The 23,286-nt window shown below is 43.5% G+C and overlaps 1 protein-coding gene across 3 annotated transcripts in view; it reads right to left on the reverse strand.

Moving 5' to 3' along the window:
* ELFN2 (extracellular leucine rich repeat and fibronectin type III domain containing 2) overlaps positions 1-23,286 on the reverse strand; it is a 146,726-nt gene that overhangs the window by 18,855 nt on the left and 104,585 nt on the right. The gene's annotated exons all lie outside the window — the stretch shown is intronic.

Raw genomic sequence — 23,286 nt, forward strand, 5'->3', positions numbered from 1 at the left:
TGCCTCTCCTGACGCCTGGCTAGGATGTTGATGAAGTATGGGACGTGCCTGTGCGCCGGAAACCATTGCTCTTACAGTGGCAAAGCCTGCCAGAGCGCACCCCCGTCGGCCATCAGTAAGTAAATTAGAAATGGGACAAGAAGGAGCCGTTCCGGGACGATGGGACATGACCCCAAAAGCGGAATATCCTGCCGGATCCGGGCATGATGGGAGTTGTATATTAGCAACAGCTGGAGGTTTGTGCTCTGCGCAGAATGTGAGTGAATTATCTTCTTGTGAGAGACAGTGACTAGAGATGTTCTGCAGCACAGGCAGAAGTTATTTACTGAGAGCTACTTCCCAGCTTTACAAGAAAATCCTGCAGAGTCGGGAAGTTTAACTTACAAGCAGGGCTGGTGCAAGGATTTTTGCCACCCAAGGCAAAAAAAACTATTTTGCCACCCCCTTAACTCCACCTATTGGTCCCGACCTTTGACACACGCCACCTTACTACTGGGGTGACACATTGTAATACACCTCCTTCTCATGTAATCTCCTTACTACTGGGTGACACAATGTAACAAACCTCCTCCTCATGTAATCTTACTACTGGGTGACACACTGTAACAAACCTCCTCCTCATGTAATCTTACTATTGGGGTGACACATTGTAATAAACCTCCTTCTCATGTAATCTCCTTACTACTGGGGTGACACACTGTAACAAACCTCCTCCTCATGTAATCTCCTTCCTACTAGGGTGACACACTGTAACAAACCCCTTGCTCATGTAATCTCCTTACTACTGGGGTGACCCACTGTAACAAACCTCCTTCTCATGTAATCTCCTTACTACTGGGGTGACACACTGTAACAAATCTCCTCATGTAATCTACTTACTACTGTGGTGACACACTGTAACAAACCTCCTTCTCATGTAATCTACTTACTACTGGGGTGACACAAACCCCACCCTCATGTTAATAATTTACTACTGGGGTGACACACTGTAACAAACTCCATCCTTATGTTATTAATTTACTACTCGGGTGACATGCAACCTCCACTCCAGCTCAGCTCAGCCCCGCCTCCTCCACAGAATCACACAGGTCCTTCAACTATTACATCTATCCTGCACGGTCACATGATGGTCACATGATAGTTACATCATCACAGGTCCAATACCATCAGCATCTAGGCCGGCGGAGGGAGGGGGTAATGTGACATCGCTGCGCTCCTGACAGCAGGTAGCTAGATAGAGGAGCGCAGCCCCACCAGTATTGTCTTAGGGCTTCCTAAGAAAGAAAAAAAATTACTGCAGAAGGGTGCGCTGTAGGCAGCTGCCTTATATGTCTATGTGGTGTGCTGGGCAGAAGGGGGTCATTCCAGGACAGCAGGACATGACCCCAAAGACGGGACTGTCCCGCTCAATCCGGGACAGTTGGAAGGTATGCCATCTGGACAGGAGAGTCTTCCATAGATTCATATAACCTAAGAGCAAAGGAGATGGACCAAACTAGATTTGGGCTCCCTCTTTCCATGGGCCCCATAGCAGCAGCATGTTCTGACTCTAAACATGTAAAACAGAAGCAACCCTGGAATGCCCTAGCTCAAGTTGACATTATCTCTCTGCCTGGTGGTCCTTGCCCACTAAAACACAAAATGAACAAACAGAGGAATAAATTACTTAAAGGGGTAGGGGATATGTCTGATTGCGGGGGTCCCGACCATAGACTTGCATTGAGGGGGCGTGGCCGTGAAGTCACAAGCCTCTGCAGCTGCACTCAACGCTCTAAACAAATGCCGGGTGAAGTAAGGAGATTGCAGGGGTCCCCAGCGGCGGGACCCCCCACGATCAGACATCTTTTTCCCTATCCTTTGAATAGGTGATAAAATGTCTAGGGGCGGAGTACCCCTTTAAGGGTCACACACTGAATTTCACTTCTATAAGGGCCTTTCCCTCCCTGTCGTTCTGTCCCTGATGCAGTAATATGAACCAGTAAGGGAAGGGACCTTAATTGTTTTTTTGGCTCTGGGGCCTTCTCTGTAACTGAGCCCACTATTAACCTTTGTCTTCTCCGATGAGATATTATGCCATATGTAATATGAAAATCAAGTTTCCATTTATATTGCAAGATCTCTCTATATTGCACATTCTGGAATAAAGATGATGGAGAAACTTGGGCAAACAATGGTTTCGGCCCCATACTACATCTTGAACTCAGGCCCCACCTAGCTCTCTATTGCAGCCACGTATAGTAAAGGTAGATTCCCTTGGCCTTGGAAGTCATCCCAGTGACTCTAGGCTTCAGAAGAGAGAAAGCGGCCTGCATGTCTGACCATGATACCTCGCCGCCTCTTCCCAGCTGCATCACTTAGGCTGCATTCACTTTCAATGTGAAAACTGTACGGAACCATATTGAAAACCGTATGCATTGACTCTCCGTATGCCAAATGATGCATCTGGTTGCATCCGTTTTGCGTTTTACACGGTTTTGTCCATTTTTTTTTCCCGTACCCGAAACCGTAGTCTACCACGGTTTTTGGCCCGGTGAAAAACTGTATTAAACCGTATATGTTTTTTCTAACATGGGAGTCAATGGGACCGCACAGAACAGTATGTGTGTACAGTTCCATCCGGTTTGCACCATACGGTTTTTGACTTTGCACAGTTTTTTTTCTTGAAATTTCAATCAAACAACTGAAACTTTATTCATAATGGAATGAAAAGTTAAAAACGTATATGTATGCAACCGGACATCATTTTTCATACCGGTTAAAATTTCTACACACATTTTGATACAGTTTAGTCAGGTTTTGAGGAATCCATTTTTCATCAAAATCGTGATACGTGAACTGTATTGCAAAAATGTGGTGTGAATGCAGCCATAGAAACTCAAGAGTGGGTAGTGAAGTCCCCTACATCACAAGATGCTCCAGGAAATGTTTCTTCTTAAAATCCGTCCCTGCATGTGATGCTGCTGCTTTCATATGTAGTGTGCCGGGGGTCAACGTTCACACCAAAAATAAGGGCCCAGTTGTGTTTCCTAATTCCAATTATCCACATATCTGCCTTCTGACAAAACGAGAAAAAACGTGTGGGTGTTCTATACTAAGAGCAGGAGCTTTACAGTACTAAATGAGAAAACTGATCGACATATACATGTAATGAACCAAACAAGTGCTGAGGCTGGACAAAAGATTGGTCTTGGTCCTTTCACTTTAGTGGCTGCCAGAAGGTTCAGTGAAGTCAAAAGGGAGTATTTTGTGCTAAATAAATGCAGGAGATTGTATAGGAGCTGAGGGAAGCCTCAATGATGGTCTAGGCCACCTGGATGAGAAAGAGACGAGAGAAGATATGGGGCTAGATGGAACTACCCCTTTCAATCTCATCGTGTATGGTCATGAGCATTACCTTATATTAATGACGTGTGCATGTGGCCTATGTTGGTGTTACGCCGAGCGCTCCGGGTCCCCGCTCCTCCCCGGAGCGCTCGCTACACTTCCCTCACTGCAGCGCCCCGGTCGGTTCCACGGACCCGGGGCGCTGCGTTACCACCTCCGGCCGGGATGCGATTCGCGATGCGGGTAGCGCCCGCTCGCGATGCGCACCCCGGCTCCCGTACCTGACTCGCTCCCCGTCAGTTCTGTCCCGGCGCGCGCGGCCCCGCTCCCTAGGGCGCGCGCGCGCCGGGTCTTTGCGATTTAAAGGGCCACTGCACCGCTGATTGGTGCAGTGGTTCCAATTAGTGTTTACACCTGTGCACTTCCCTATATCACCTCACTTCCCCTTCACTCCCTCGCCGGATCTTGTTGCCCTAGTGCCAGTGAAAGCGTTCCTTGTGTGTTCCTTGCCTGTGATTCCAGACCTTCTGCCGTTGCCCCTGACTACGATCCTTGCTGCCTGCCCCGACCTTCTGCTACGTCCGACCTTGCTTCTGTCTACTCCCTTGTACCGCGCCTATCTTCAGCAGCCAGAGAGGTTGAGCCGTTGCTAGGGGATACGACCTGGTCACTACCGCCGCAGCAAGACCATCCCGCTTTGCGGCGGGCTCTGGTGAAAACCAGTAGTGACTTAGAACCGATCCTCTAGCACGGTCCACGCCAATCCCTCTCTGGCACAGAGGATCCACCACCTGCCAGCCGGCATCGTGACAGTAGATCCGGCCATGGATCCCGCTGAAGTTCCTCTGCCAGTTGTCGCTGACCTCACCACGGTGGTCGCCCAGCAGTCACAACAGATTGCGCAACAAGGCCAACAGCTGTCTCAACTGACTGTTATGCTACAACAGTTACTACCACAGCTCCAGCAATCATCTCCTCCGCCAGCTCCTGTACCTCCTCCGCAGCGAGTGGCCGCTTCTGGAATACGACTATCCTTGCCGGATAAATTTGATGGGGACTCTAAGTTTTGCCGTGGCTTTCTTTCCCAATGTTCATTACACTTGGAGATGATGTCGGACCAGTTCCCCACTGAAAGGTCTAAGGTGGCTTTCGTAGTCAGCCTGCTGTCTGGAAAAGCCCTGGCTTGGGCCACACCGCTCTGGGACCGCAATGACCCCGTCACTGCCTCTGTACACTCCTTCTTCTCGGAAATTCGAAGTGTCTTTGAGGAACCTGCCCGAGCCTCTTCTGCTGAGACTGCCCTGTTGAACCTGGTCCAGGGTAATTCTTCCGTTGGCGAGTATGCCGTACAGTTCCGTACCCTTGCTTCAGAATTATCCTGGAATAATGAGGCACTCTGCGCGACCTTTAAAAAAGGCCTATCCAGCAACATTAAAGATGTTCTGGCCGCACGAGAAATCCCTGCTAACCTACATGAACTCATCCATCTTGCCACTCGCATTGACATGCGTTTTTCCGAACGGCGTCAGGAGCTCCGCCAGGATATGGACTCTGTTCGCACGAGGCGTTTCTTCTCCCCGGCTCCTCTCTCCTCTGGTCCCCTGCAACCTGTTCCTGTGCCTCCCGCCGTGGAGGCTATGCAGGTCGACCGGTCTCGCCTGACACCCCAAGAGAGGACACGACGCCGCATGGAGAATCTCTGCCTGTACTGTGCTAGTACCGAACACTTCCTGAAGGATTGTCCTATCCGTCCTCCCCGCCTGGAAAGACGTCCGCTGACTCCGCACAATGGTGAGACAGTCCTTGATGTCTACTCTGCTTCTCCACGTCTTACTGTGCCTGTGCGGTTGTCTGCCTCTGCCTTCTCCTTCTCTGCTGTGGCCTTCTTGGACTCTGGATCTGCAGGAAATTTTATCCTGGCCTCTCTCGTCAACAGGTTCAACATCCCGGTGACCAGTCTCGCCAGACCCCTCTACATCAATTGTGTAAACAATGAAAGATTGGACTGTACTATACGTTTCCGCACGGAGCCCCTTCTAATGTGCATCGGATCTCATCACGAGAGGATTGAACTGTTGGTCCTCCCCAATTGCACTTCTGAAATCCTTCTTGGACTTCCCTGGCTTCAACTCCATTCCCCAATCCTGGATTGGTCCACTGGGGAGATCAAGAGTTGGGGGCCCTCTTGTTCCAAGGACTGCTTAAAACCGGTTCCCAGTAAACCTTGCCGTGTCCCTGTGCTTCCTCATGTAACCGGTCTCCCTAAGGCCTATATGGACTTTGCGGACGTTTTTTGCAAAAAACAAGCTGAGACTCTACCTCCTCACAGGCCTTATGATTGTCCCATTGACCTCCTCCCGGGCACTACTCCACCCCGGGGCAGAATCTATCCTCTGTCCGTCCCAGAGACTCTTGCCATGTCTGAATACGTCCAAGAAAATTTAAAAAAGGGCTTTATCCGTAAATCCTCCTCTCCTGCCGGAGCCGGATTTTTCTTTGTGTCCAAAAAAGATGGCTCTCTACGTCCTTGCATTGACTACCGAGGTCTTAATAAAATCACGGTTAAGAACCGCTACCCCCTACCCCTTATCTCTGAACTCTTTGATCGTCTCCAAGGTGCCCATATTTTTACCAAACTGGACTTAAGAGGTGCTTATAATCTCATCCGCATCAGAGAGGGGGATGAATGGAAAACGGCATTTAACACCAGAGATGGACACTTTGAGTATCTGGTCATGCCCTTTGGTCTATGCAACGCCCCTGCCGTCTTCCAAGACTTTGTTAATGAAATTTTTCGTGATCTCCTATACTCCTGTGTTGTTGTATATCTGGACGATATCCTGATTTTTTCTGCCAATCTTGAAGAACACCGCCAGCATGTCCGTATGGTTCTTCAGAGACTTCGTGATAATCAACTCTATGCCAAAATAGAGAAATGTCTGTTTGAATGCCAATCTCTTCCTTTTCTAGGATACTTGGTCTCTGGCCAGGGACTACAAATGGACCCAGATAAACTCTCTGCCGTCTTAGATTGGCCACGCCCCTCCGGACTCCGTGCCATCCAACGTTTTTTGGGGTTCGCCAATTATTACAGGCAATTTATTCCACATTTTTCTACTATTGTGGCTCCTATTGTGGCTTTAACAAAAAAAAATGCCGATCCCAAGTCTTGGCCTCCTCAAGCGGAAGACGCCTTTAAACGACTCAAGTCTGCCTTTTCTTCGGCTCCCGTGCTCTCCAGACCTGACCCATCTAAACCCTTCCTATTGGAGGTTGATGCCTCCTCAGTGGGAGCTGGAGCTGTCCTTCTACAAAAAAACTCTTCCGGGCATGCTGTTACTTGTGGTTTCTTTTCCAGGACCTTCTCTCCGGCGGAGAGGAACTACTCCATCGGGGATCGAGAGCTTCTAGCCATTAAATTAGCACTTGAGGAATGGAGGCATCTGCTGGAGGGATCAAGATTTCCAGTTATTATTTACACCGATCACAAGAACCTCTCCTACCTCCAGTCTGCCCAACGGCTGAATCCTCGTCAGGCCAGGTGGTCTCTGTTCTTTGCCCGATTTAATTTTGAAATTCACTTTCGGCCTGCTGATAAGAACATTAGGGCCGATGCTCTCTCTCGTTCCTCAGATGCCTCTGAAATTGAACTCTCTCCTCAACACATCATTCCTCCTGACTGCCTGATTTCCACTTCTCCAGCCTCCATCAGGCAAACTCCTCCAGGAAAGACCTTTGTTTCTCCACGCCAACGCCTTGGGATCCTCAAATGGGGTCACTCCTCCCATCTCGCAGGTCATGCGGGCATTAAGAAATCTGTGCAACTCATCTCTCGCTTCTATTGGTGGCCGACTCTTGAGACTGATGTGGTGGACTTTGTGCGAGCCTGCACTATCTGTGCCCGGGATAAGACTCCTCGCCAGAAGCCCGCTGGTTTTCTTCATCCTCTTCCTGTCCCCGAACAACCTTGGTCTCTGATTGGTATGGATTTTATTACTGACTTACCCCCATCCCATGGCAACACTGTTATTTGGGTGGTCGTTGATCGATTCTCCAAAATGGCACATTTCATCCCTCTTCCTGGTCTTCCTTCAGCGCCTCAGTTGGCTAAACAATTTTTTGTACACATTTTTCGTCTTCACGGGTTGCCTACACAGATCGTCTCGGATAGAGGCGTCCAATTTGTGTCTAAATTCTGGAGGGCTCTCTGTAAACAACTCAAGATTAAATTAAATTTTTCTTCTGCATACCATCCTCAATCCAATGGACAAGTAGAGAGAATTAACCAGATCTTGGGTGACTATTTACGACATTTTGTTTCCTCCCGCCAGGATGACTGGGCAGATCTTCTACCTTGGGCCGAATTCTCGTATAATTTCAGAATCTCTGAATCTTCCTCCAAATCTCCGTTTTTCGTGGTGTACGGCCGTCACCCTCTTCCCCCCCTCCCTACCCCCTTGCCCTCTGGTCTGCCCGCTGTGGATGAAATTTCTCGTGATCTTTCCACCATATGGAAAGAGACCCAAAATTCTCTCTTACAGGCTTCTTCTCGCATGAAGAGATTCGCAGATAAGAAAAGAAGAGCTCCTCCCATTTTTTCCCCTGGAGACAAGGTATGGCTCTCCGCTAAATATGTCCGTTTCCGTGTCCCGAGCTATAAGTTGGGACCACGCTATCTTGGTCCTTTTAAAGTTTTGTGTCAAATTAATCCTGTCTCTTACAAACTTCTTCTTCCTCCTTCTCTTCGTATCCCTAATGCCTTTCACGTCTCTCTTCTTAAACCTCTCATCCTCAACCGTTTTTCTCCTAAATCTGTTCCTCCCACTCCTGTTTCCGGCTCCTCGGACATCTTCTCTGTCAAAGAGATCTTGGCCTCCAAAAAGGTCAGGGGAAGAACTTTTTTTTTAGTGGATTGGGAGGGTTGTGGTCCAGAAGAGAGGTCCTGGGAACCTGAGGACAATATCCTGGACAAAAGTCTGATCCTCAGGTTCTCAGGCACCAAGAAGAGGGGGAGACCCAAGGGGGGGGGTACTGTTACGCCGAGCGCTCCGGGTCCCCGCTCCTCCCCGGAGCGCTCGCTACACTTCCCTCACTGCAGCGCCCCGGTCGGTTCCACGGACCCGGGGCGCTGCGTTACCACCTCCGGCCGGGATGCGATTCGCGATGCGGGTAGCGCCCGCTCGCGATGCGCACCCCGGCTCCCGTACCTGACTCGCTCCCCGTCAGTTCTGTCCCGGCGCGCGCGGCCCCGCTCCCTAGGGCGCGCGCGCGCCGGGTCTTTGCGATTTAAAGGGCCACTGCACCGCTGATTGGTGCAGTGGTTCCAATTAGTGTTTACACCTGTGCACTTCCCTATATCACCTCACTTCCCCTTCACTCCCTCGCCGGATCTTGTTGCCCTAGTGCCAGTGAAAGCGTTCCTTGTGTGTTCCTTGCCTGTGATTCCAGACCTTCTGCCGTTGCCCCTGACTACGATCCTTGCTGCCTGCCCCGACCTTCTGCTACGTCCGACCTTGCTTCTGTCTACTCCCTTGTACCGCGCCTATCTTCAGCAGCCAGAGAGGTTGAGCCGTTGCTAGGGGATACGACCTGGTCACTACCGCCGCAGCAAGACCATCCCGCTTTGCGGCGGGCTCTGGTGAAAACCAGTAGTGACTTAGAACCGATCCTCTAGCACGGTCCACGCCAATCCCTCTCTGGCACAGAGGATCCACCACCTGCCAGCCGGCATCGTGACAGTTGGATTGACCATCACAGTGGTCCAGTTGTTTGCTTACTTGCCTTGTAGCACTGGACTCCATGAAACCTGTCCATTGAGATTGTATGCTTTCATTTCTTTGAGTGGTTTCTTTTGCGTACTAAAGATTCCGCTACATGCCAACAAGTACAGGTTTATCAGCTTTCTATGAAATTGGATACTGTACATCTGACATAAGGGGATCATATTGTCAATACCACTAGGGCTAAGTTTGTGAATGGTGACTCTGTACATTCGTGTGGAATATTTTGGAGCTACAGAAGTTAGTAAAATAAATAAATACATTTTAGTGATAAGTTTGATAAAATACAGAGTTTCCCATTTGTTGAAGGGCAGGCTAATAGCCCAAACTAGCCATTCTATTTCCCTTGATGGTGGCAGCAGTTGGGTGTAAGAGTGCTCGATGATCATGTTATGAGGGGAACCTGATTCTTATTGAGTAAGGAATGTTTTGACCAAATTTTATTGAAGAGTGTTCATTAGCTATAGCCCATTTTTCCAGGCCTTCAGCAAGTGAGACACCATGTATAATTATAATAACACAAATACAATGCTTAGTCAACCAATATAGCCCATTCAAAGGGGTACTATGCTGCTCAGCATTTGGAACAAACTGTCACGCCCCCTCCCATTGACTTGCATTGAGGGGGCAGGGTGTGACATTGTGATGGGCGGGGCTATGACATCAAGAGCTCCAGGCTCCAGCATTCGGAACAGTTCGTTCCAAACCCTGAGCAGCAGAGTACCCCTTTTACGGCTAATGTGACCGTTAGTTCTTTCCTTGAACTTTTTGCTAACATTCTTGATGTTTCATGTAGAGAAGTCGTATGCATATAGACACCGCTTATGGGTTAGCGAAAGAAGGCTTATATAAGCTGTGAGACCTGTTTACTTGGGCCCCATAGGAACTGCTCTGGCTGTCTATACCTCCTTGAAAAGTTTTTACTTAGAACAAAGAAAACCATATGCATTTGTGGATCAACATGAAATTTTATTAGTTACAAATAAAGACAAAAACACACTAAATGGCATAAGGTACAAATGCAGTAATGATAGTCCCAATGGACCAGAACTGAGAGCGATGGCTAAGGTAGATAATATAATATAAGGTACAAGGGATGGCATGTTATGATCTACCCCTAATAAAATGTGGCGAGGCCCACATAGGTATAGTAAAACTATGGTAAGGAACTATACACACCGACATTTCGCTTACAGCTTCATCTGGGACGTGGATGAAGCAGTAAGCGATACGTCAGGTTCAGCGTATGGCTAAATAGGTATACTGTCTTCCACTGTGGTTTTATATGTATACTATTGTTTATTACTATTTTTATGATGTGTATAGTTCCTTACCATAGTTTTACTATACCTATGTGGGCCTTGCCACATTTTATTAGGGGTAGATCATAACATTCCTTCCTTGTACCGTATATTATATTATCTACCTTAGCCATCGCTCTCAGTTCTGGTCCATTGGGACTATCATTACTGCATTTGTACCTTATGCCATTTAGTGTGTTTTTATCTTTATTTGTAATTAATAAAATGTCATGTTGACCCGCAAATGCATATGGTTTTCTTTGTTCTTAGTTCACGTTTAGCGTGGGATCATTAACCCATTGGGGTTTTTCTTATTTTGTAAAAGTTTTTACTTTCAAGGGAACCTGTCATGACCTTTATGGTAGAGACCCACAATTAATAAGTTTGGTGCCCGGGAGCTTCATCACAATCCAAAAGCCTTGATTGGTAGATTTCTCCCTGTTCGGGTATAGAGAGAGATCTATCTATCAAGGATGGGAGGGTGGGGTGAAGCCACAGGGACTTTCACATTCTTGGCACCAGTGATGTGATGGGTCAAGAGAGACATAGCACAAATAATTCACATTAAGCACAAACTACATTTTACTTCTCTATTTGACAACTGATAGCTGCCCTGTCTGTCCTATTCACAGATGCATTTTAAGGAGGATCTGTAATGGTAGAAGAACCTCACTTCATGCTGAAGTTTTTCCAAAACTCCAGAGCACCCATTCTGCCATCTGTGCAGGCTTCACTCTGTAGACTTTTTGAAGGATTAATAAAACAATCCGTCTGGACTCTCTTTCCTTAAAGTGAGTGAACTACCATTCATTATTCATTGTTTTCCCCTAATTAAAAAGGTTCTCCACTGAAATGTATTTTTAGAAAAACCTCATAATTTATGCCGGCTTACAAAGGGAATGACATGACCTGCTTTTTACCTTTACTGCTGTCAGCGTGGTGCCAATCCAGCTGGGGGCTGAAGATCTGAGTCATGGAGACAGACTGGTAGATAAGTATACACTGTCTAAGCCTCTGTTCATATCACGGTAGGCACTCCATTCAGAGCACTGTATGTTGGTAAATGCTCCTTATGTATACATTTTACGTGCCTATAGTCTATTATCAACTAGTACATCTTGTTTTTTATTGCATTAACCCCTCAGTGACCAGTTTATTTTAGGCCCTAGTGAAGGTGGCAGAGAAGTCAGCTTATTTATGTAGGATGCCGGCTTTCTCGTCCTATGTGAAGGAGAGGGTGTGATGTCAGCAGCCTTGGCCACTGTTGAGTGAGGAAGTGGTCTGTAACCTTGACAATGAGCAGTAAACAAGGCACAGGGAGAAGAAGCAGTAACATGAAAAGGAACATGAGAAGGAGGAAAGTTTTAAAAATTATATATACTTACAAAAGTGTATAACTTTACAAGCACTTCAGTTAAAAAAAAAACTGATTACGGAGATAGGACTACCGCTTTCAATTTCTGAAGACTAGGACACTAAGTTAATTTTTTTATAATATGTTTGCTGTTTATTACTTATTATGTCCTCTTTTTCTTCAGATTTATCACTATATTTTTGCTTTCACCTAATAAAAAACTGAGATCTGCATATGTCTAAGCTACCTGTGTTTCCGGTAGCACCATTGTGTATTTGAACCTGCTTGTACTTACAAGTCAAAGGAACCATTAAAACTCAGCTTTCATTGTGGTTGGACCCACACCAAAAACTATCCCTTTAAGCTCTTTCACACTGGCAAATTAAACAAATAAGCATTCATGGGAATTCTCGCTCCCTATAATTGGGCCGTGTAAGGCTGTGTTCACACATTCAGGTTTTTAATTGCAATTATTGAATACAAAGCCAGGAACAGATCATAGATAGAGGACACGTATAAAAGAAACACTGATACTCCTTTGTATTAAATAATTGCAATAACAAACCTGAGTGTGTGATCATAGCAAAAAACGGCCAGTGATCAGCCAATGGGCGAACTAATGCCCATTCTTCAGCTGATCATATTTTTTTAAAACAGGAATTAATGTTATTTTTGGCTTTACATTGCCCTATGTAAATGGGTGATGTGCGGCTATCAATGATTAAACTAATGGGTGATTGTTCATGAGGCCAGGCCTGCACAATAGTGGAGCTTTGTCAAGGTTCATTTAACAAACGCCGATCAACAAGATCAATGCTCATTATAGACACCTGCCTGACCAATGTAAAAAAGCCTTAACAAGGGATGATTATAAAACTCTGAATGAATGATCTGATCGTATTAAATACTTTCGTCTTTACATAGTTTAATGTGCTGACAACAAAATCACATAAAAATGATCAATGGAAATTACATTTTTCAACCCATGGAGGTCTGGATATGGAGTCACACTCAAAATCAAAGTGGAAAACCACACTACAGGCTGATCCAACTTTGATGTAATGTCCTTAAAACAAATCAAAATGAGGCTCAGTAGTGTGTGTGTGGCCTCCATGTGCCCGTATGACCTCCCTACAATGCCTAGGAATGCTCCTGATGAGGTGGCGGATGGTCTCCTGAGGGATGTCCTCCCAGACCTGGACTAAAACATCCACCAACTCCTGGACAGTCTGTGGTGCAACGTGACGTTGGTGGATGGAGCGAGACATAGTGTCCCAGATGTGCTCAATTGTATTCAGGTGTGGGGAATGGGTGGGCCAGTCCATAGCATCAATGCCATCCTTTTGCAGGAACTGCTGACACACTCCAGCCACATGAGGTCTAGCATTGTCTTGCATTAGGAGGAAGCCAGGGCCAACTGCACCAGAATATAGTCTCACAAGAGGTCTGAGGCTCTCATCTCGGTACCTAATGGCAGTCAGGCTACCTCTGGCAAGCACATGGAGGGCCGTGTGGCCCCCCCAAAGAAATGCCACCCCACACCATTACTGACCCACCGCCAAAACGGTCATGCTGGAGGATGTTGCAGGCAGCAGAACCTTCTCCACTGCGTCTCCAGATTCGTCTGTCACTTGCTCAGTGTGAACCTGCTTTCATCTGTGAAGAGCACAGGGCGACAGTGGAAAATTTGCCAATCTTGGTGTTCTCTGGCAAATGCCAAACATCCTGCATGGTGTTGGGCTGTAAGCACAACCCCCACCTGTAGACGTCGGGCCCTCATACCCCCCTCATGAAGTCTGTTTATGACCGTTTGAGTGGACACATGCACATTTGTGGCCTGCTGGAGGACATTTTGCAGGGCTCTGGCAGTGCTCCTCCTTACACAAAGGAAGAGGTAGCGGTCTTGCTGCTGGGTTCCTCCTACGGCGTCCTACGGCCTCCTCCACATCTCCTGATGTACTGGCCTGTCTCCTGGTAGCGCCTCCATGCTCTGGACACTACGCAGACACAGCAAACCTTCTTGCCACAGCTCGAATTGATGTGTCATCCTGGATGAACTGCACTACCTGAGCCACTTGTGTGGGTTATAGACTCTGTCTCATGCTACCACTAGAGTGAAAGCACCGCCAGCATTCAAAAGTGACCAAAACATTAGCCAGGAAGCACAGGACCTGAGAAGTGGTCTGTGGTCACCACCTGCAGAACCACTCCTTTATTTGGGTGTCTTGCTAATTGAATTGCCTATAATTTCCACCTTTTGTCCATTTCATTTGCACAACAGCATGCAAAATTGTTGTCAATCAGTGTTGCTTCCTGAGTGAACAGTGTGATTTCACAGAAGTGTGATTGACTTGGAGTTACATTGTGTTGTTTAAGTGTTTCCTTTTTCTTTTTCTTTTTTGAGCAGTTTAGATAGGTCACAGCACTGTGTGTAGGACTATGTGATGGCATTGCTGTCAAGACCTTATGTACTGACAATTAACTTTGTTGTAGTCATATCCCAACTACCAAACAGTACCAATGTGTATCATATTAGTGTAGCAAATGTTGGAATTTTTATGATTTCTTCTACATTTTTTAACTAAATGCGGCTTCTAAGGTATGAAAGATTGGGGACCTGTGTTATGGTAACTCGAATGAGCCGCAACACCTGCATATGTCACTCAAGTGGATGACAACACAGGGACAATGGGATAGAGAATTATTAGAGAATATTCCTAATCATAACAAGGCTAGATGTAGTGTTGCTCCATGCTTTTATGCTGTACTAACATGGTTACTAAGTTTAACAACTAACGTGTAAGGAAAGAAGGATATGAAATCTCCCCCCCCTCCCGAAAAAAAAGTAATTATTCATCTGTTTATAATTCATATCCCTGAAAAAATAATAATGCCTATATATGTTACTTACTAAGTCATGTAGATTTTGTGTGTCTAGCCTTTGTATTTGTCTAACAAATCTCTCTATTCTGCTGCTCATTCATTCTGACATTCACTGCTCAGGAAAAGGTGTGTCTGAGGCAAGCGCTGAGCCTTCCCCCATTCACCGTGAATTAACTTCCTCCCTGAGTCTGCTGTGCTGTACTGGGTCTCTTCATCAAATCACTGCAGGCTGCTCTGTAACCCCCTCCTCTCTGTTTTCAGATAGTGTTGGGTGCGAATATTTGCATTTCAAATTTTTCTCGCGAATATTGTGAATATATTCACTATATATTGGAAATTACGAATATTCACTTTTTTCCGCATATGCGCATATTCACATATGTGAATATTCGCATATGTAAATATTCCCATATTCCTTCTTTTCAGTTGTGGGCCAATTAGAGTGATGCAAATACACTTGTCAGAGGTTCTCAACAACATCCCAAGCAACCAATAGTAAAGTTGCCTGCCCCCTCACTGTTTTCTTCCTTGAATACGTGAATATGCGAATATAATGAATATGCGAAATTTGCGAATATAAGACGAATATTCATCTATATGTTCGCAAAATATCGCAAATTCGAATATGGACAATGCCGCTCATCACTATTTTCCGACCGGAGTCTGATAGATGGGGCAGGAGTGAGAATAAAGAGTGCTAATCCCTTCCCCGCTTCCTGGACTTTGTCTCAAAGATGCTGCAGAATTATGATCTGGATGGTATGGGGACCCCTAGAGGTCTTTTTTTATATAAGCCATGATTTTTATAAAAAAGGCAATCACATTTTTTATGAAGTTAATTAGAACGGTTAATGTTTTGTCAAGATGTACAACATATAAAAAAGTTTTTGATTCTGACAGTGCATATATAATCCTAAAATGCATCTCTGCAAACTGTTCTCGTAGGCCCTAAATAGTGGTAAAAGTATATTCAGACATTTTGCATCTTGTAAATGCATGCCATGTTTTATAGTTCAACATAGGCAGATTTGGTAAATTATTGTGATTCATGTTCTCTACAATTATCAACAACTTTAGGGGAACACCCCCAAAAGGGTACCCTAAATTAGAAACCCCCTAAAAAAGAAAATTATAAAATGTAACTTTTATTTGACCTTTTAAAACCAGACGGAATAAATGATAATTGAAATAGACACCATTAGGTGCCAGTACCACACTGATCAAAAATACAGGGTATGTCTAGCACATCTGCATAACTTGTTCTATTCACGTACCTCTCAATGTATGTGCCGCTTATGTGTCTATGGCCACTTCTGAGGCTACTGATATGTAGAAATCATGGTGCTGACTTTTACCACAGTTATTTAAAATACGTTCTCTACCACTACAGTTGCAGATCATCAAAACCCACTAAATTAACTAAATAAAGATTTAAGCAAATTCCCCGTTCTGATCTAAAAGCCATTCTCATGCCCTGCTCTCAACATACTGAATGGAAAACATGCTTTATTGCGTACTAAAATAATGAATCCTAATAAATCGTCTTCTATCTTTCCCCATAAGGGGCCCCTATCAAATCTTCCTTAAGTGGTCATGATAACGTTTCAATTACCCTGTCCTTCATGTACCACAGTGGCTCATTCTAGAACTGTGTCTATAATTTCTTGTTATATTTGCTATTAAATGTTTCCACTAACTTGTTCTGTCATTGTCAGAACTTCAACGAAACAGCTTCTTGCTGGATCTGTTCTCTTGACAATTCGAAAGAATATTACTTGTATTTTATGCAATAAAACACTACACAGTTCAATATTATCTTTTTTCACTTCCGGAATTTCACTTTTGTCTTGTTTTAGTCTTGGAATTATACCCAGACAGAAGGGTGCAGGTATTGTATAAACCATGCTCTTATGTGAAGGCCAATGGCTGCACAATGTTCCAGCAAGATGGACACCTATGTGGCCCCCAAGGTGGTGAGGCAAAGTGGCATCCCTCCATTGCCTTATCTCTAGCAGTCAGCTTGGAAATATAGGAAAAATAGGAAATATTTGGAACATGCAATAAAAAGAAAGAAGCCCAATGGCAAATTCAAAATGGAGCCTGCAAAGATCTCTGCCGGGAGCAATGTACCCTTTGGTGGATCATGGTGCACAAGTTTATTAAACTTATTCATTCTATGCGTCTATGCACCGTAGACTCAGAGCATAAATTCCTAGGACCAAAAGCTCACTATTAGGCTAAGTTTACACATTGTGATATTGTCAGTGCACACATTGTATAGAAAAAACACTACAGTAACAAAGTATGAACTTATAGTCAGTTCTTCAAACATTTAAATGGAACACATTATTACATATGCTGCTTTATTTAAATTTATTTTATTGCAGTATTTTTGTTTTCACTTTACAATACAAGGACTTAGCTTTAGGGCCCATTCAGACTACAGAATGTCTGCCTGGGCGGAGATTCCATAGTGTGAATGGGCCCTAAGGCTAAGATTCAGTGGGCAGCAGGCACTGGCAGACCAAGTTCATTCTTTTGGCCAGTGAGGAATCCGGAATTCCCACTGCGGAACATCCGCCGTGGAAATTCCGCAGTGTGAACGGCGCAGTAGAATCCTATTAAAAACAATGGGAGGTTGCTTCACTGAACAAAACATTCTGTAGTGTGAATGAGCAATAAAATCCATAGCATTTGAGAAACAATGCTTTAGGCTTGAGTTTGCACTCAAGATTTTGCTCAGTCTTTTTAACCAAAATCAGGAGTACAAAAAAACCTATAATATAAAGTTTTACTCCTGATTTTGTTAAAAATCCTGAGAAAATGACTGTGTGTGATCATAGTCTTACAAAGGTTCTATGCATCCTTAAAGGGGTACTCCGTCCTTAGACATCTTATCCCATATCCAAAGGATAGGGGATAAGATGTCCGATGGCGGGGGGTCCAGCCACTGGGGACCCCCGCGATTTCCCTGCTGCACCCGGAATTTGTTTAGAGTGTCGGTGCAGCGCCGGAGGCTTGTGACGTCACGGCCACGTCCCCTCAATGCTAATCTATGGAAGGGAGTGTGACGGACGTCACGCCCTCTCCCATAGACTTGCATTAAGAGGTGTGGCCGTGGCGTCACAAGCAAGCGTGACTGTGATGGCACAAGCCTCTGCCCCTCATCGCCAGTCATCTGAGATGTCTGTGGTGCCGCAGCTGAGATCGCAGGGGTCCTGCCTCTGGTGACCCCTTGGATTGGGGATAAGATGTCTAGGGGCAGAGTACCCCTTTAATTCTCCAATGAATATACCTTGCATAAGATAAGAACATCCGTACCTGCATATCTAATATAACAGTGGTATGGAAGTGTTTCTATGTTCTCTGTTAAAATACCTGTGCAGAATGTATCCAAGGGATACCAGGTTGGTTACTTCAGCAACCAAGAATGTTAAATCCCTTCAAAGGATTTCTTTTTTATTTCCATATACAATAAAATACATTATTAAAAACAGAATGGACATGGATGAGGTCATGTGATATCAGTTATTTGACTTCATAAAATGTCTTTGTCGCATTGTCAAATAATTCTTTATTGAAGTATTCCAGGCTTGTGTGACCACTCATGCGTATTATGGAGTAAATAATACCTGTGGTTCCATATGCTCGAGAGTATTTCTCATCACACATATGTCATCCTGTTTCTTTGTCATAAACACCTTGCTTATAAATAAACATATAATAACTAAAGGAGGAGCTGAAGTAACACAACACATAAAGGCAGAGCTGATGGAAGTTGTCTCTTAATGCTAAACAATAAGATTATATTCACACGGAAATGATTCTGCATGGATTCTGCATGGATTTGGCCTCCTGTATGTAGGTGCACCCAGTATGTAGATTCCCATAGTACGCTTACACCCCCAGTATAAAGGTGTCCTTTGTTGTTAGTTTCCCCACTATGTAGTTTCCTCAAATAAGTAGTTTGACCCAAGGGTAGGAACTCCCCTGTATGTAGTTTGCCCCATATTTAGCCCCTTGTAGCTAGTGTGCCCCCAGTAGGTAATTTACACCCTGTATGTAGTTTGCCCCTATAGATAGCACTCCCTGAAGGTAGTTTGCCCCATTGGTGGGACCCCCTGTAGATAGTTTTCCCCCCTACAGTTGAGACGCCCCTAAGGTAGTAAACCCCCTTAAGTTGGGAATCCCTGTATGTAGTTTGCCCCCTTTAAGTAGGACCCCCTGAAGGCAGTTTACCCCTGTAGGTGGGACCCCCATTAGGTGGTTTTCCCCTGGTAGTTGGGACCCCTAAGGTAGTATTGCCTATGTAGGTAGGACCCTCTAAAGTTAGTTTGGCTCCTGTAGATGGGACCCCTTGTAGGTAGTTTTCCCCTTGTAGTTGGGTGTGCTTGAAGTTAGTTTGCCCCCTATAGTTAGGACCCCTCTGAAGGGAGTTTACCCCCTGTAGATACCCTAAAGATATGAAGTGCACAAGAGACAGGAGGCTTCCTTTGTTGCCAATAGAAACCAATTCAAAGCTCAGCTGTTATAACACAACAGTTTAAGTACTAAAAGCTGAGTTCTGATTGGTTGCGATGGGTAACTAAGACAGCCTCCAGCATCTTGTAAATGTTATAATGTGCTCCCTCATTGTGGAGCCTCTCACATTGGTTCCTAGTCACCATCCTTTGCTGTTTCATTTTCAAACAGGTCACCCTCTAACAATTCCTAAAGCTGCAACTGATAATGTGTGACCAGCAAGCTAAAGTTGGACTACAGGTCATCGTAACCCTATGCATCCAGCTATAGGCATCACATTTTGGGCCAGTATGTGATGAAGTATTATATAGGACACTAATGAAAATATTTTGTTACTACATACTTAGAAAGAACAATGTGCAGCACTCACCAGAAGAAGTTAAGAATGAAGCTTAATTATCCACATATGGTCAGGACGCTAACAGTGCGGGCGACTGCTGTTTCATGCAACACTCTAATCAGTGTCCATAAATTAACATTTTACAGTGTTACCGTATCCTGAATCTTCTTGTATTAAGATATATGAAAACATTATCACTAATAAAACAAAGACCACAACTTCTCAGCTTCATAGTGTTTTGTACCCAAGCTTGTTAGACAAGTGATAAAACCTAAGGCAGGCAATTACGGTGATTAGAACCGTCATTTTACTTTCCCACATGGACACTTATCTCCTATTTGTCTGTTTACCCCAATTATACATATCACTAATTATAAGCATGAATAAGCAAGTCAGGATCATATCATCATACACTATTATGTAGAAGATAATGAGAAAGTCAGAATTTGACTAGCTATATTTAGCTTCTAATCTACAGAGGAGTCATAAATGACTTGGAAGGAATTAAAACCACGAAGACAGAGATGAAACCTGGACAAAAAAAAAAATGCCCAAAATGTCACAAAACTGGGCAGTGACTCTGGCATTCATTAATATGCGAAAGTCATTATAAGGGTATTGTTGGTTGGTAATTGCGGCATCGTTCCCCCTTCTCCACGTCAATGTATTTGGATGCAATGAGGGTTAATTACAAATACTATTCAGACTAAGCGCTGGATTCATTGTTTTCATTGTTCTAAAACTGCAGTAGAAAAATTTTAATGTGACGGCTGACTAGTTGCTATGGTTTTAAAGTTTTTTTTTATTTAACAGATCGGTACACAACACTTGACTTCTGTTATCACACAAGAAAATATTTTCCGTCTTTTATAGCATTCATTATCCTAGAGTTCTGGTGAGATAACATAACTACCATTGTGGAAGGTCTCAGCCCAGCGTATACCCCTGTGGGTGGTTATGTGGTCAGGACCAAACCACTACTGTCCATTTTTCTCTTGTTGCTTATACAGAGATGGCAAGAACAGTGCAAGATTTTGTTCTATAAAGGCAAAGATGAATGTTGTTCCGCCTCTTTTGTGGGGGTACCTATAGCATTATACTACCATCATAGATGTACCTATAGAATTATACTACCATCCTAGATATACCTATAACAAAATATTATGGTTCAAGATTTCCCTATAGCAATATACTACCATCCTAGATGTATCTATAGCAATATACTACAATCTTAATGTACCTATAGCAGCAATATACTACCATCCTAATGTATCTATAGCATTATACTACCATCCTAGATGTACCTATAGAATTATACTACCATCCTAGATGTACCTATAGAATTATACTACAATCCTAGATGTACCTATATAACTATACTACCATCCTAGGGGTACCTATAGAATTATACTACCATCCTAGATGTACCTATAGAATTATACTACCATCCTAGATGTACCTATAACAAAATATTATGGTCCAAGATTTCCCTATAGCAATATGCTACCATCCTAGATGTACCTATAGCATTATACTACCACCCTAATGTACCTATAGCAAAATACTACCATCCTAATGTACCTATAGCAATATACTACCATACTAATGTACCTATAGCAATATACTACCATCCTAATGTACCTATAGCAATATACTACCATCCTAATGTACCTATAGCATTAGCATTATACTACCATTATGCATGGTAGTACATGGTATACATGATATAGCATTATACATACCTATAGCATTAGAATTATACTACCATCCTAATGTACCTATAGCAATATACTACCATCCTAATGTACCTATAGCAATATACTATCATCCTAATGCACCTGTAGCAAAATACTACCATTCTAATGTACCTATAGCAATATACTACCATCCTAATGTACCTATAGCAACATACTACCATCCTAATGTACCTATAGCATTATAGTATCACCCTAATGTACCTATAGCAAAATACTACGATCCTAATGTACCTATAGCAATATACTACCATCCTAATGTACCTATAGCATTAGCATTATACTACCATTATACATGGTAGTACATGGTATACATGATATAGCATTATACATACCTATAGCATTAGCATTATACTACCATCCTAATGTACCTATAGAATTATACTACCATCCTAGATATACCTATAACAAAATATTATGGTCCAAGATTTCCCTATAGCAATATACTACCATCCTAGATGTATCTACAGCAATATACTACAATCTTAATGTACCTATAGCAATATACTACCATCCTAATGTACCTATAGCATTATACTACCATACTAGATGTACCAATAGAATTATACTACAATCCTAGATGTACCTATAGAATTATACTACCATCCTATGGGTACCTATAGAATTATACTACCATCCTAGATGTACCTATAGAATTATTCTACCATCCTAGATGTACCTATAACAAAATGTTATGGTCTAAGATTTCCCTATAGCAATATGCTACCATCCTAGATGTACCTATAGCATTATACTACCACCCTAATGTACCTATAGCAAAATACTACCATCCTAATGTACCTATAGCAATATACTACCATCCTAATGTACCTATAGCAAAATATTACCATCCTAATGTACCTATAGCAATAGCATTATACTACCATTATACATGGTAGTACATGGTATACATGATATAGCATTATACATACCTATAGCATTAGCATTATACTACCATCCTAATGTACATATAGCAATATACTACCATCCTAATGTACATATAGCATTATACTACCATCCTAATGTACCTATAGCATTATACTACCATCCTAATGTACCTATAGCAATATACTACCATCCTAATGTACCTATAGCATTATACTACAATCCTAATGTACCTATAGCAACATACTATCATCCTAATGTACCTATAGCAACATACTACCATCCTAATGTACCTATAGCAACATACTACCATCCTAATGTACCTATAGCATTATACTACAATCCTAATGTACCTATAGCAATATACTACCATCCTAATGTACCTATAGCAATATACTACCATCCTAATGTACCTATAGCAATATACTACCATCCTAATGTACCCATAGCAATATACTACCATCCTAATGTACCTATAGCAATATACTACCATCCTAATGTACCTATAGCAATATGCTACCATCCTAGATGCACCTATAGCATTATACTACCATCCTAATGTACCTATAGCAAAATACTACCATCCTAATGTACCTATAGTAAAATACTACCATCCTAATGTACCTATAGCAATATACTACCATCCTAATGTACCTATAGCAATATACTACCATCCTAGATGTACCTATAGCAATATACTACCGTCCTAGTGTACCTATAGCAATATACTGCCATCCGAATGTACCTATAGCAATATACTACCATCCTAATGTACCTATAGCAATATACTACCATCCTAGATGTACCTATAGCTATATGCTACCATCTCAGATGTACCTATAGCAATATACTGCCATCCTAATGTACCTATAGCAATATACTACCATCCTAATGTACCTATAGCAATATACTACCGTCCTAATGTACCTATAGCAATATACTGCCATCCTAATGTACCTATGGCAATATACTACCATCCTAATGTACCTATAGCAATATACTACCATCCTAGATGTACCTATAGCTATATGCTACCATCTCAGATGTACCTATAGCAATATACTGCCATCCTAATGTACCTATAGCAATATACTACCATCCTAATGTACCTATAGCAATATACTTCCATCCTAATGTACCTATT

Source organism: Hyla sarda, chromosome 6, assembly GCF_029499605.1.
Source record: "Hyla sarda isolate aHylSar1 chromosome 6, aHylSar1.hap1, whole genome shotgun sequence".
NCBI lineage: Eukaryota > Metazoa > Chordata > Amphibia > Anura > Hylidae > Hyla > Hyla sarda.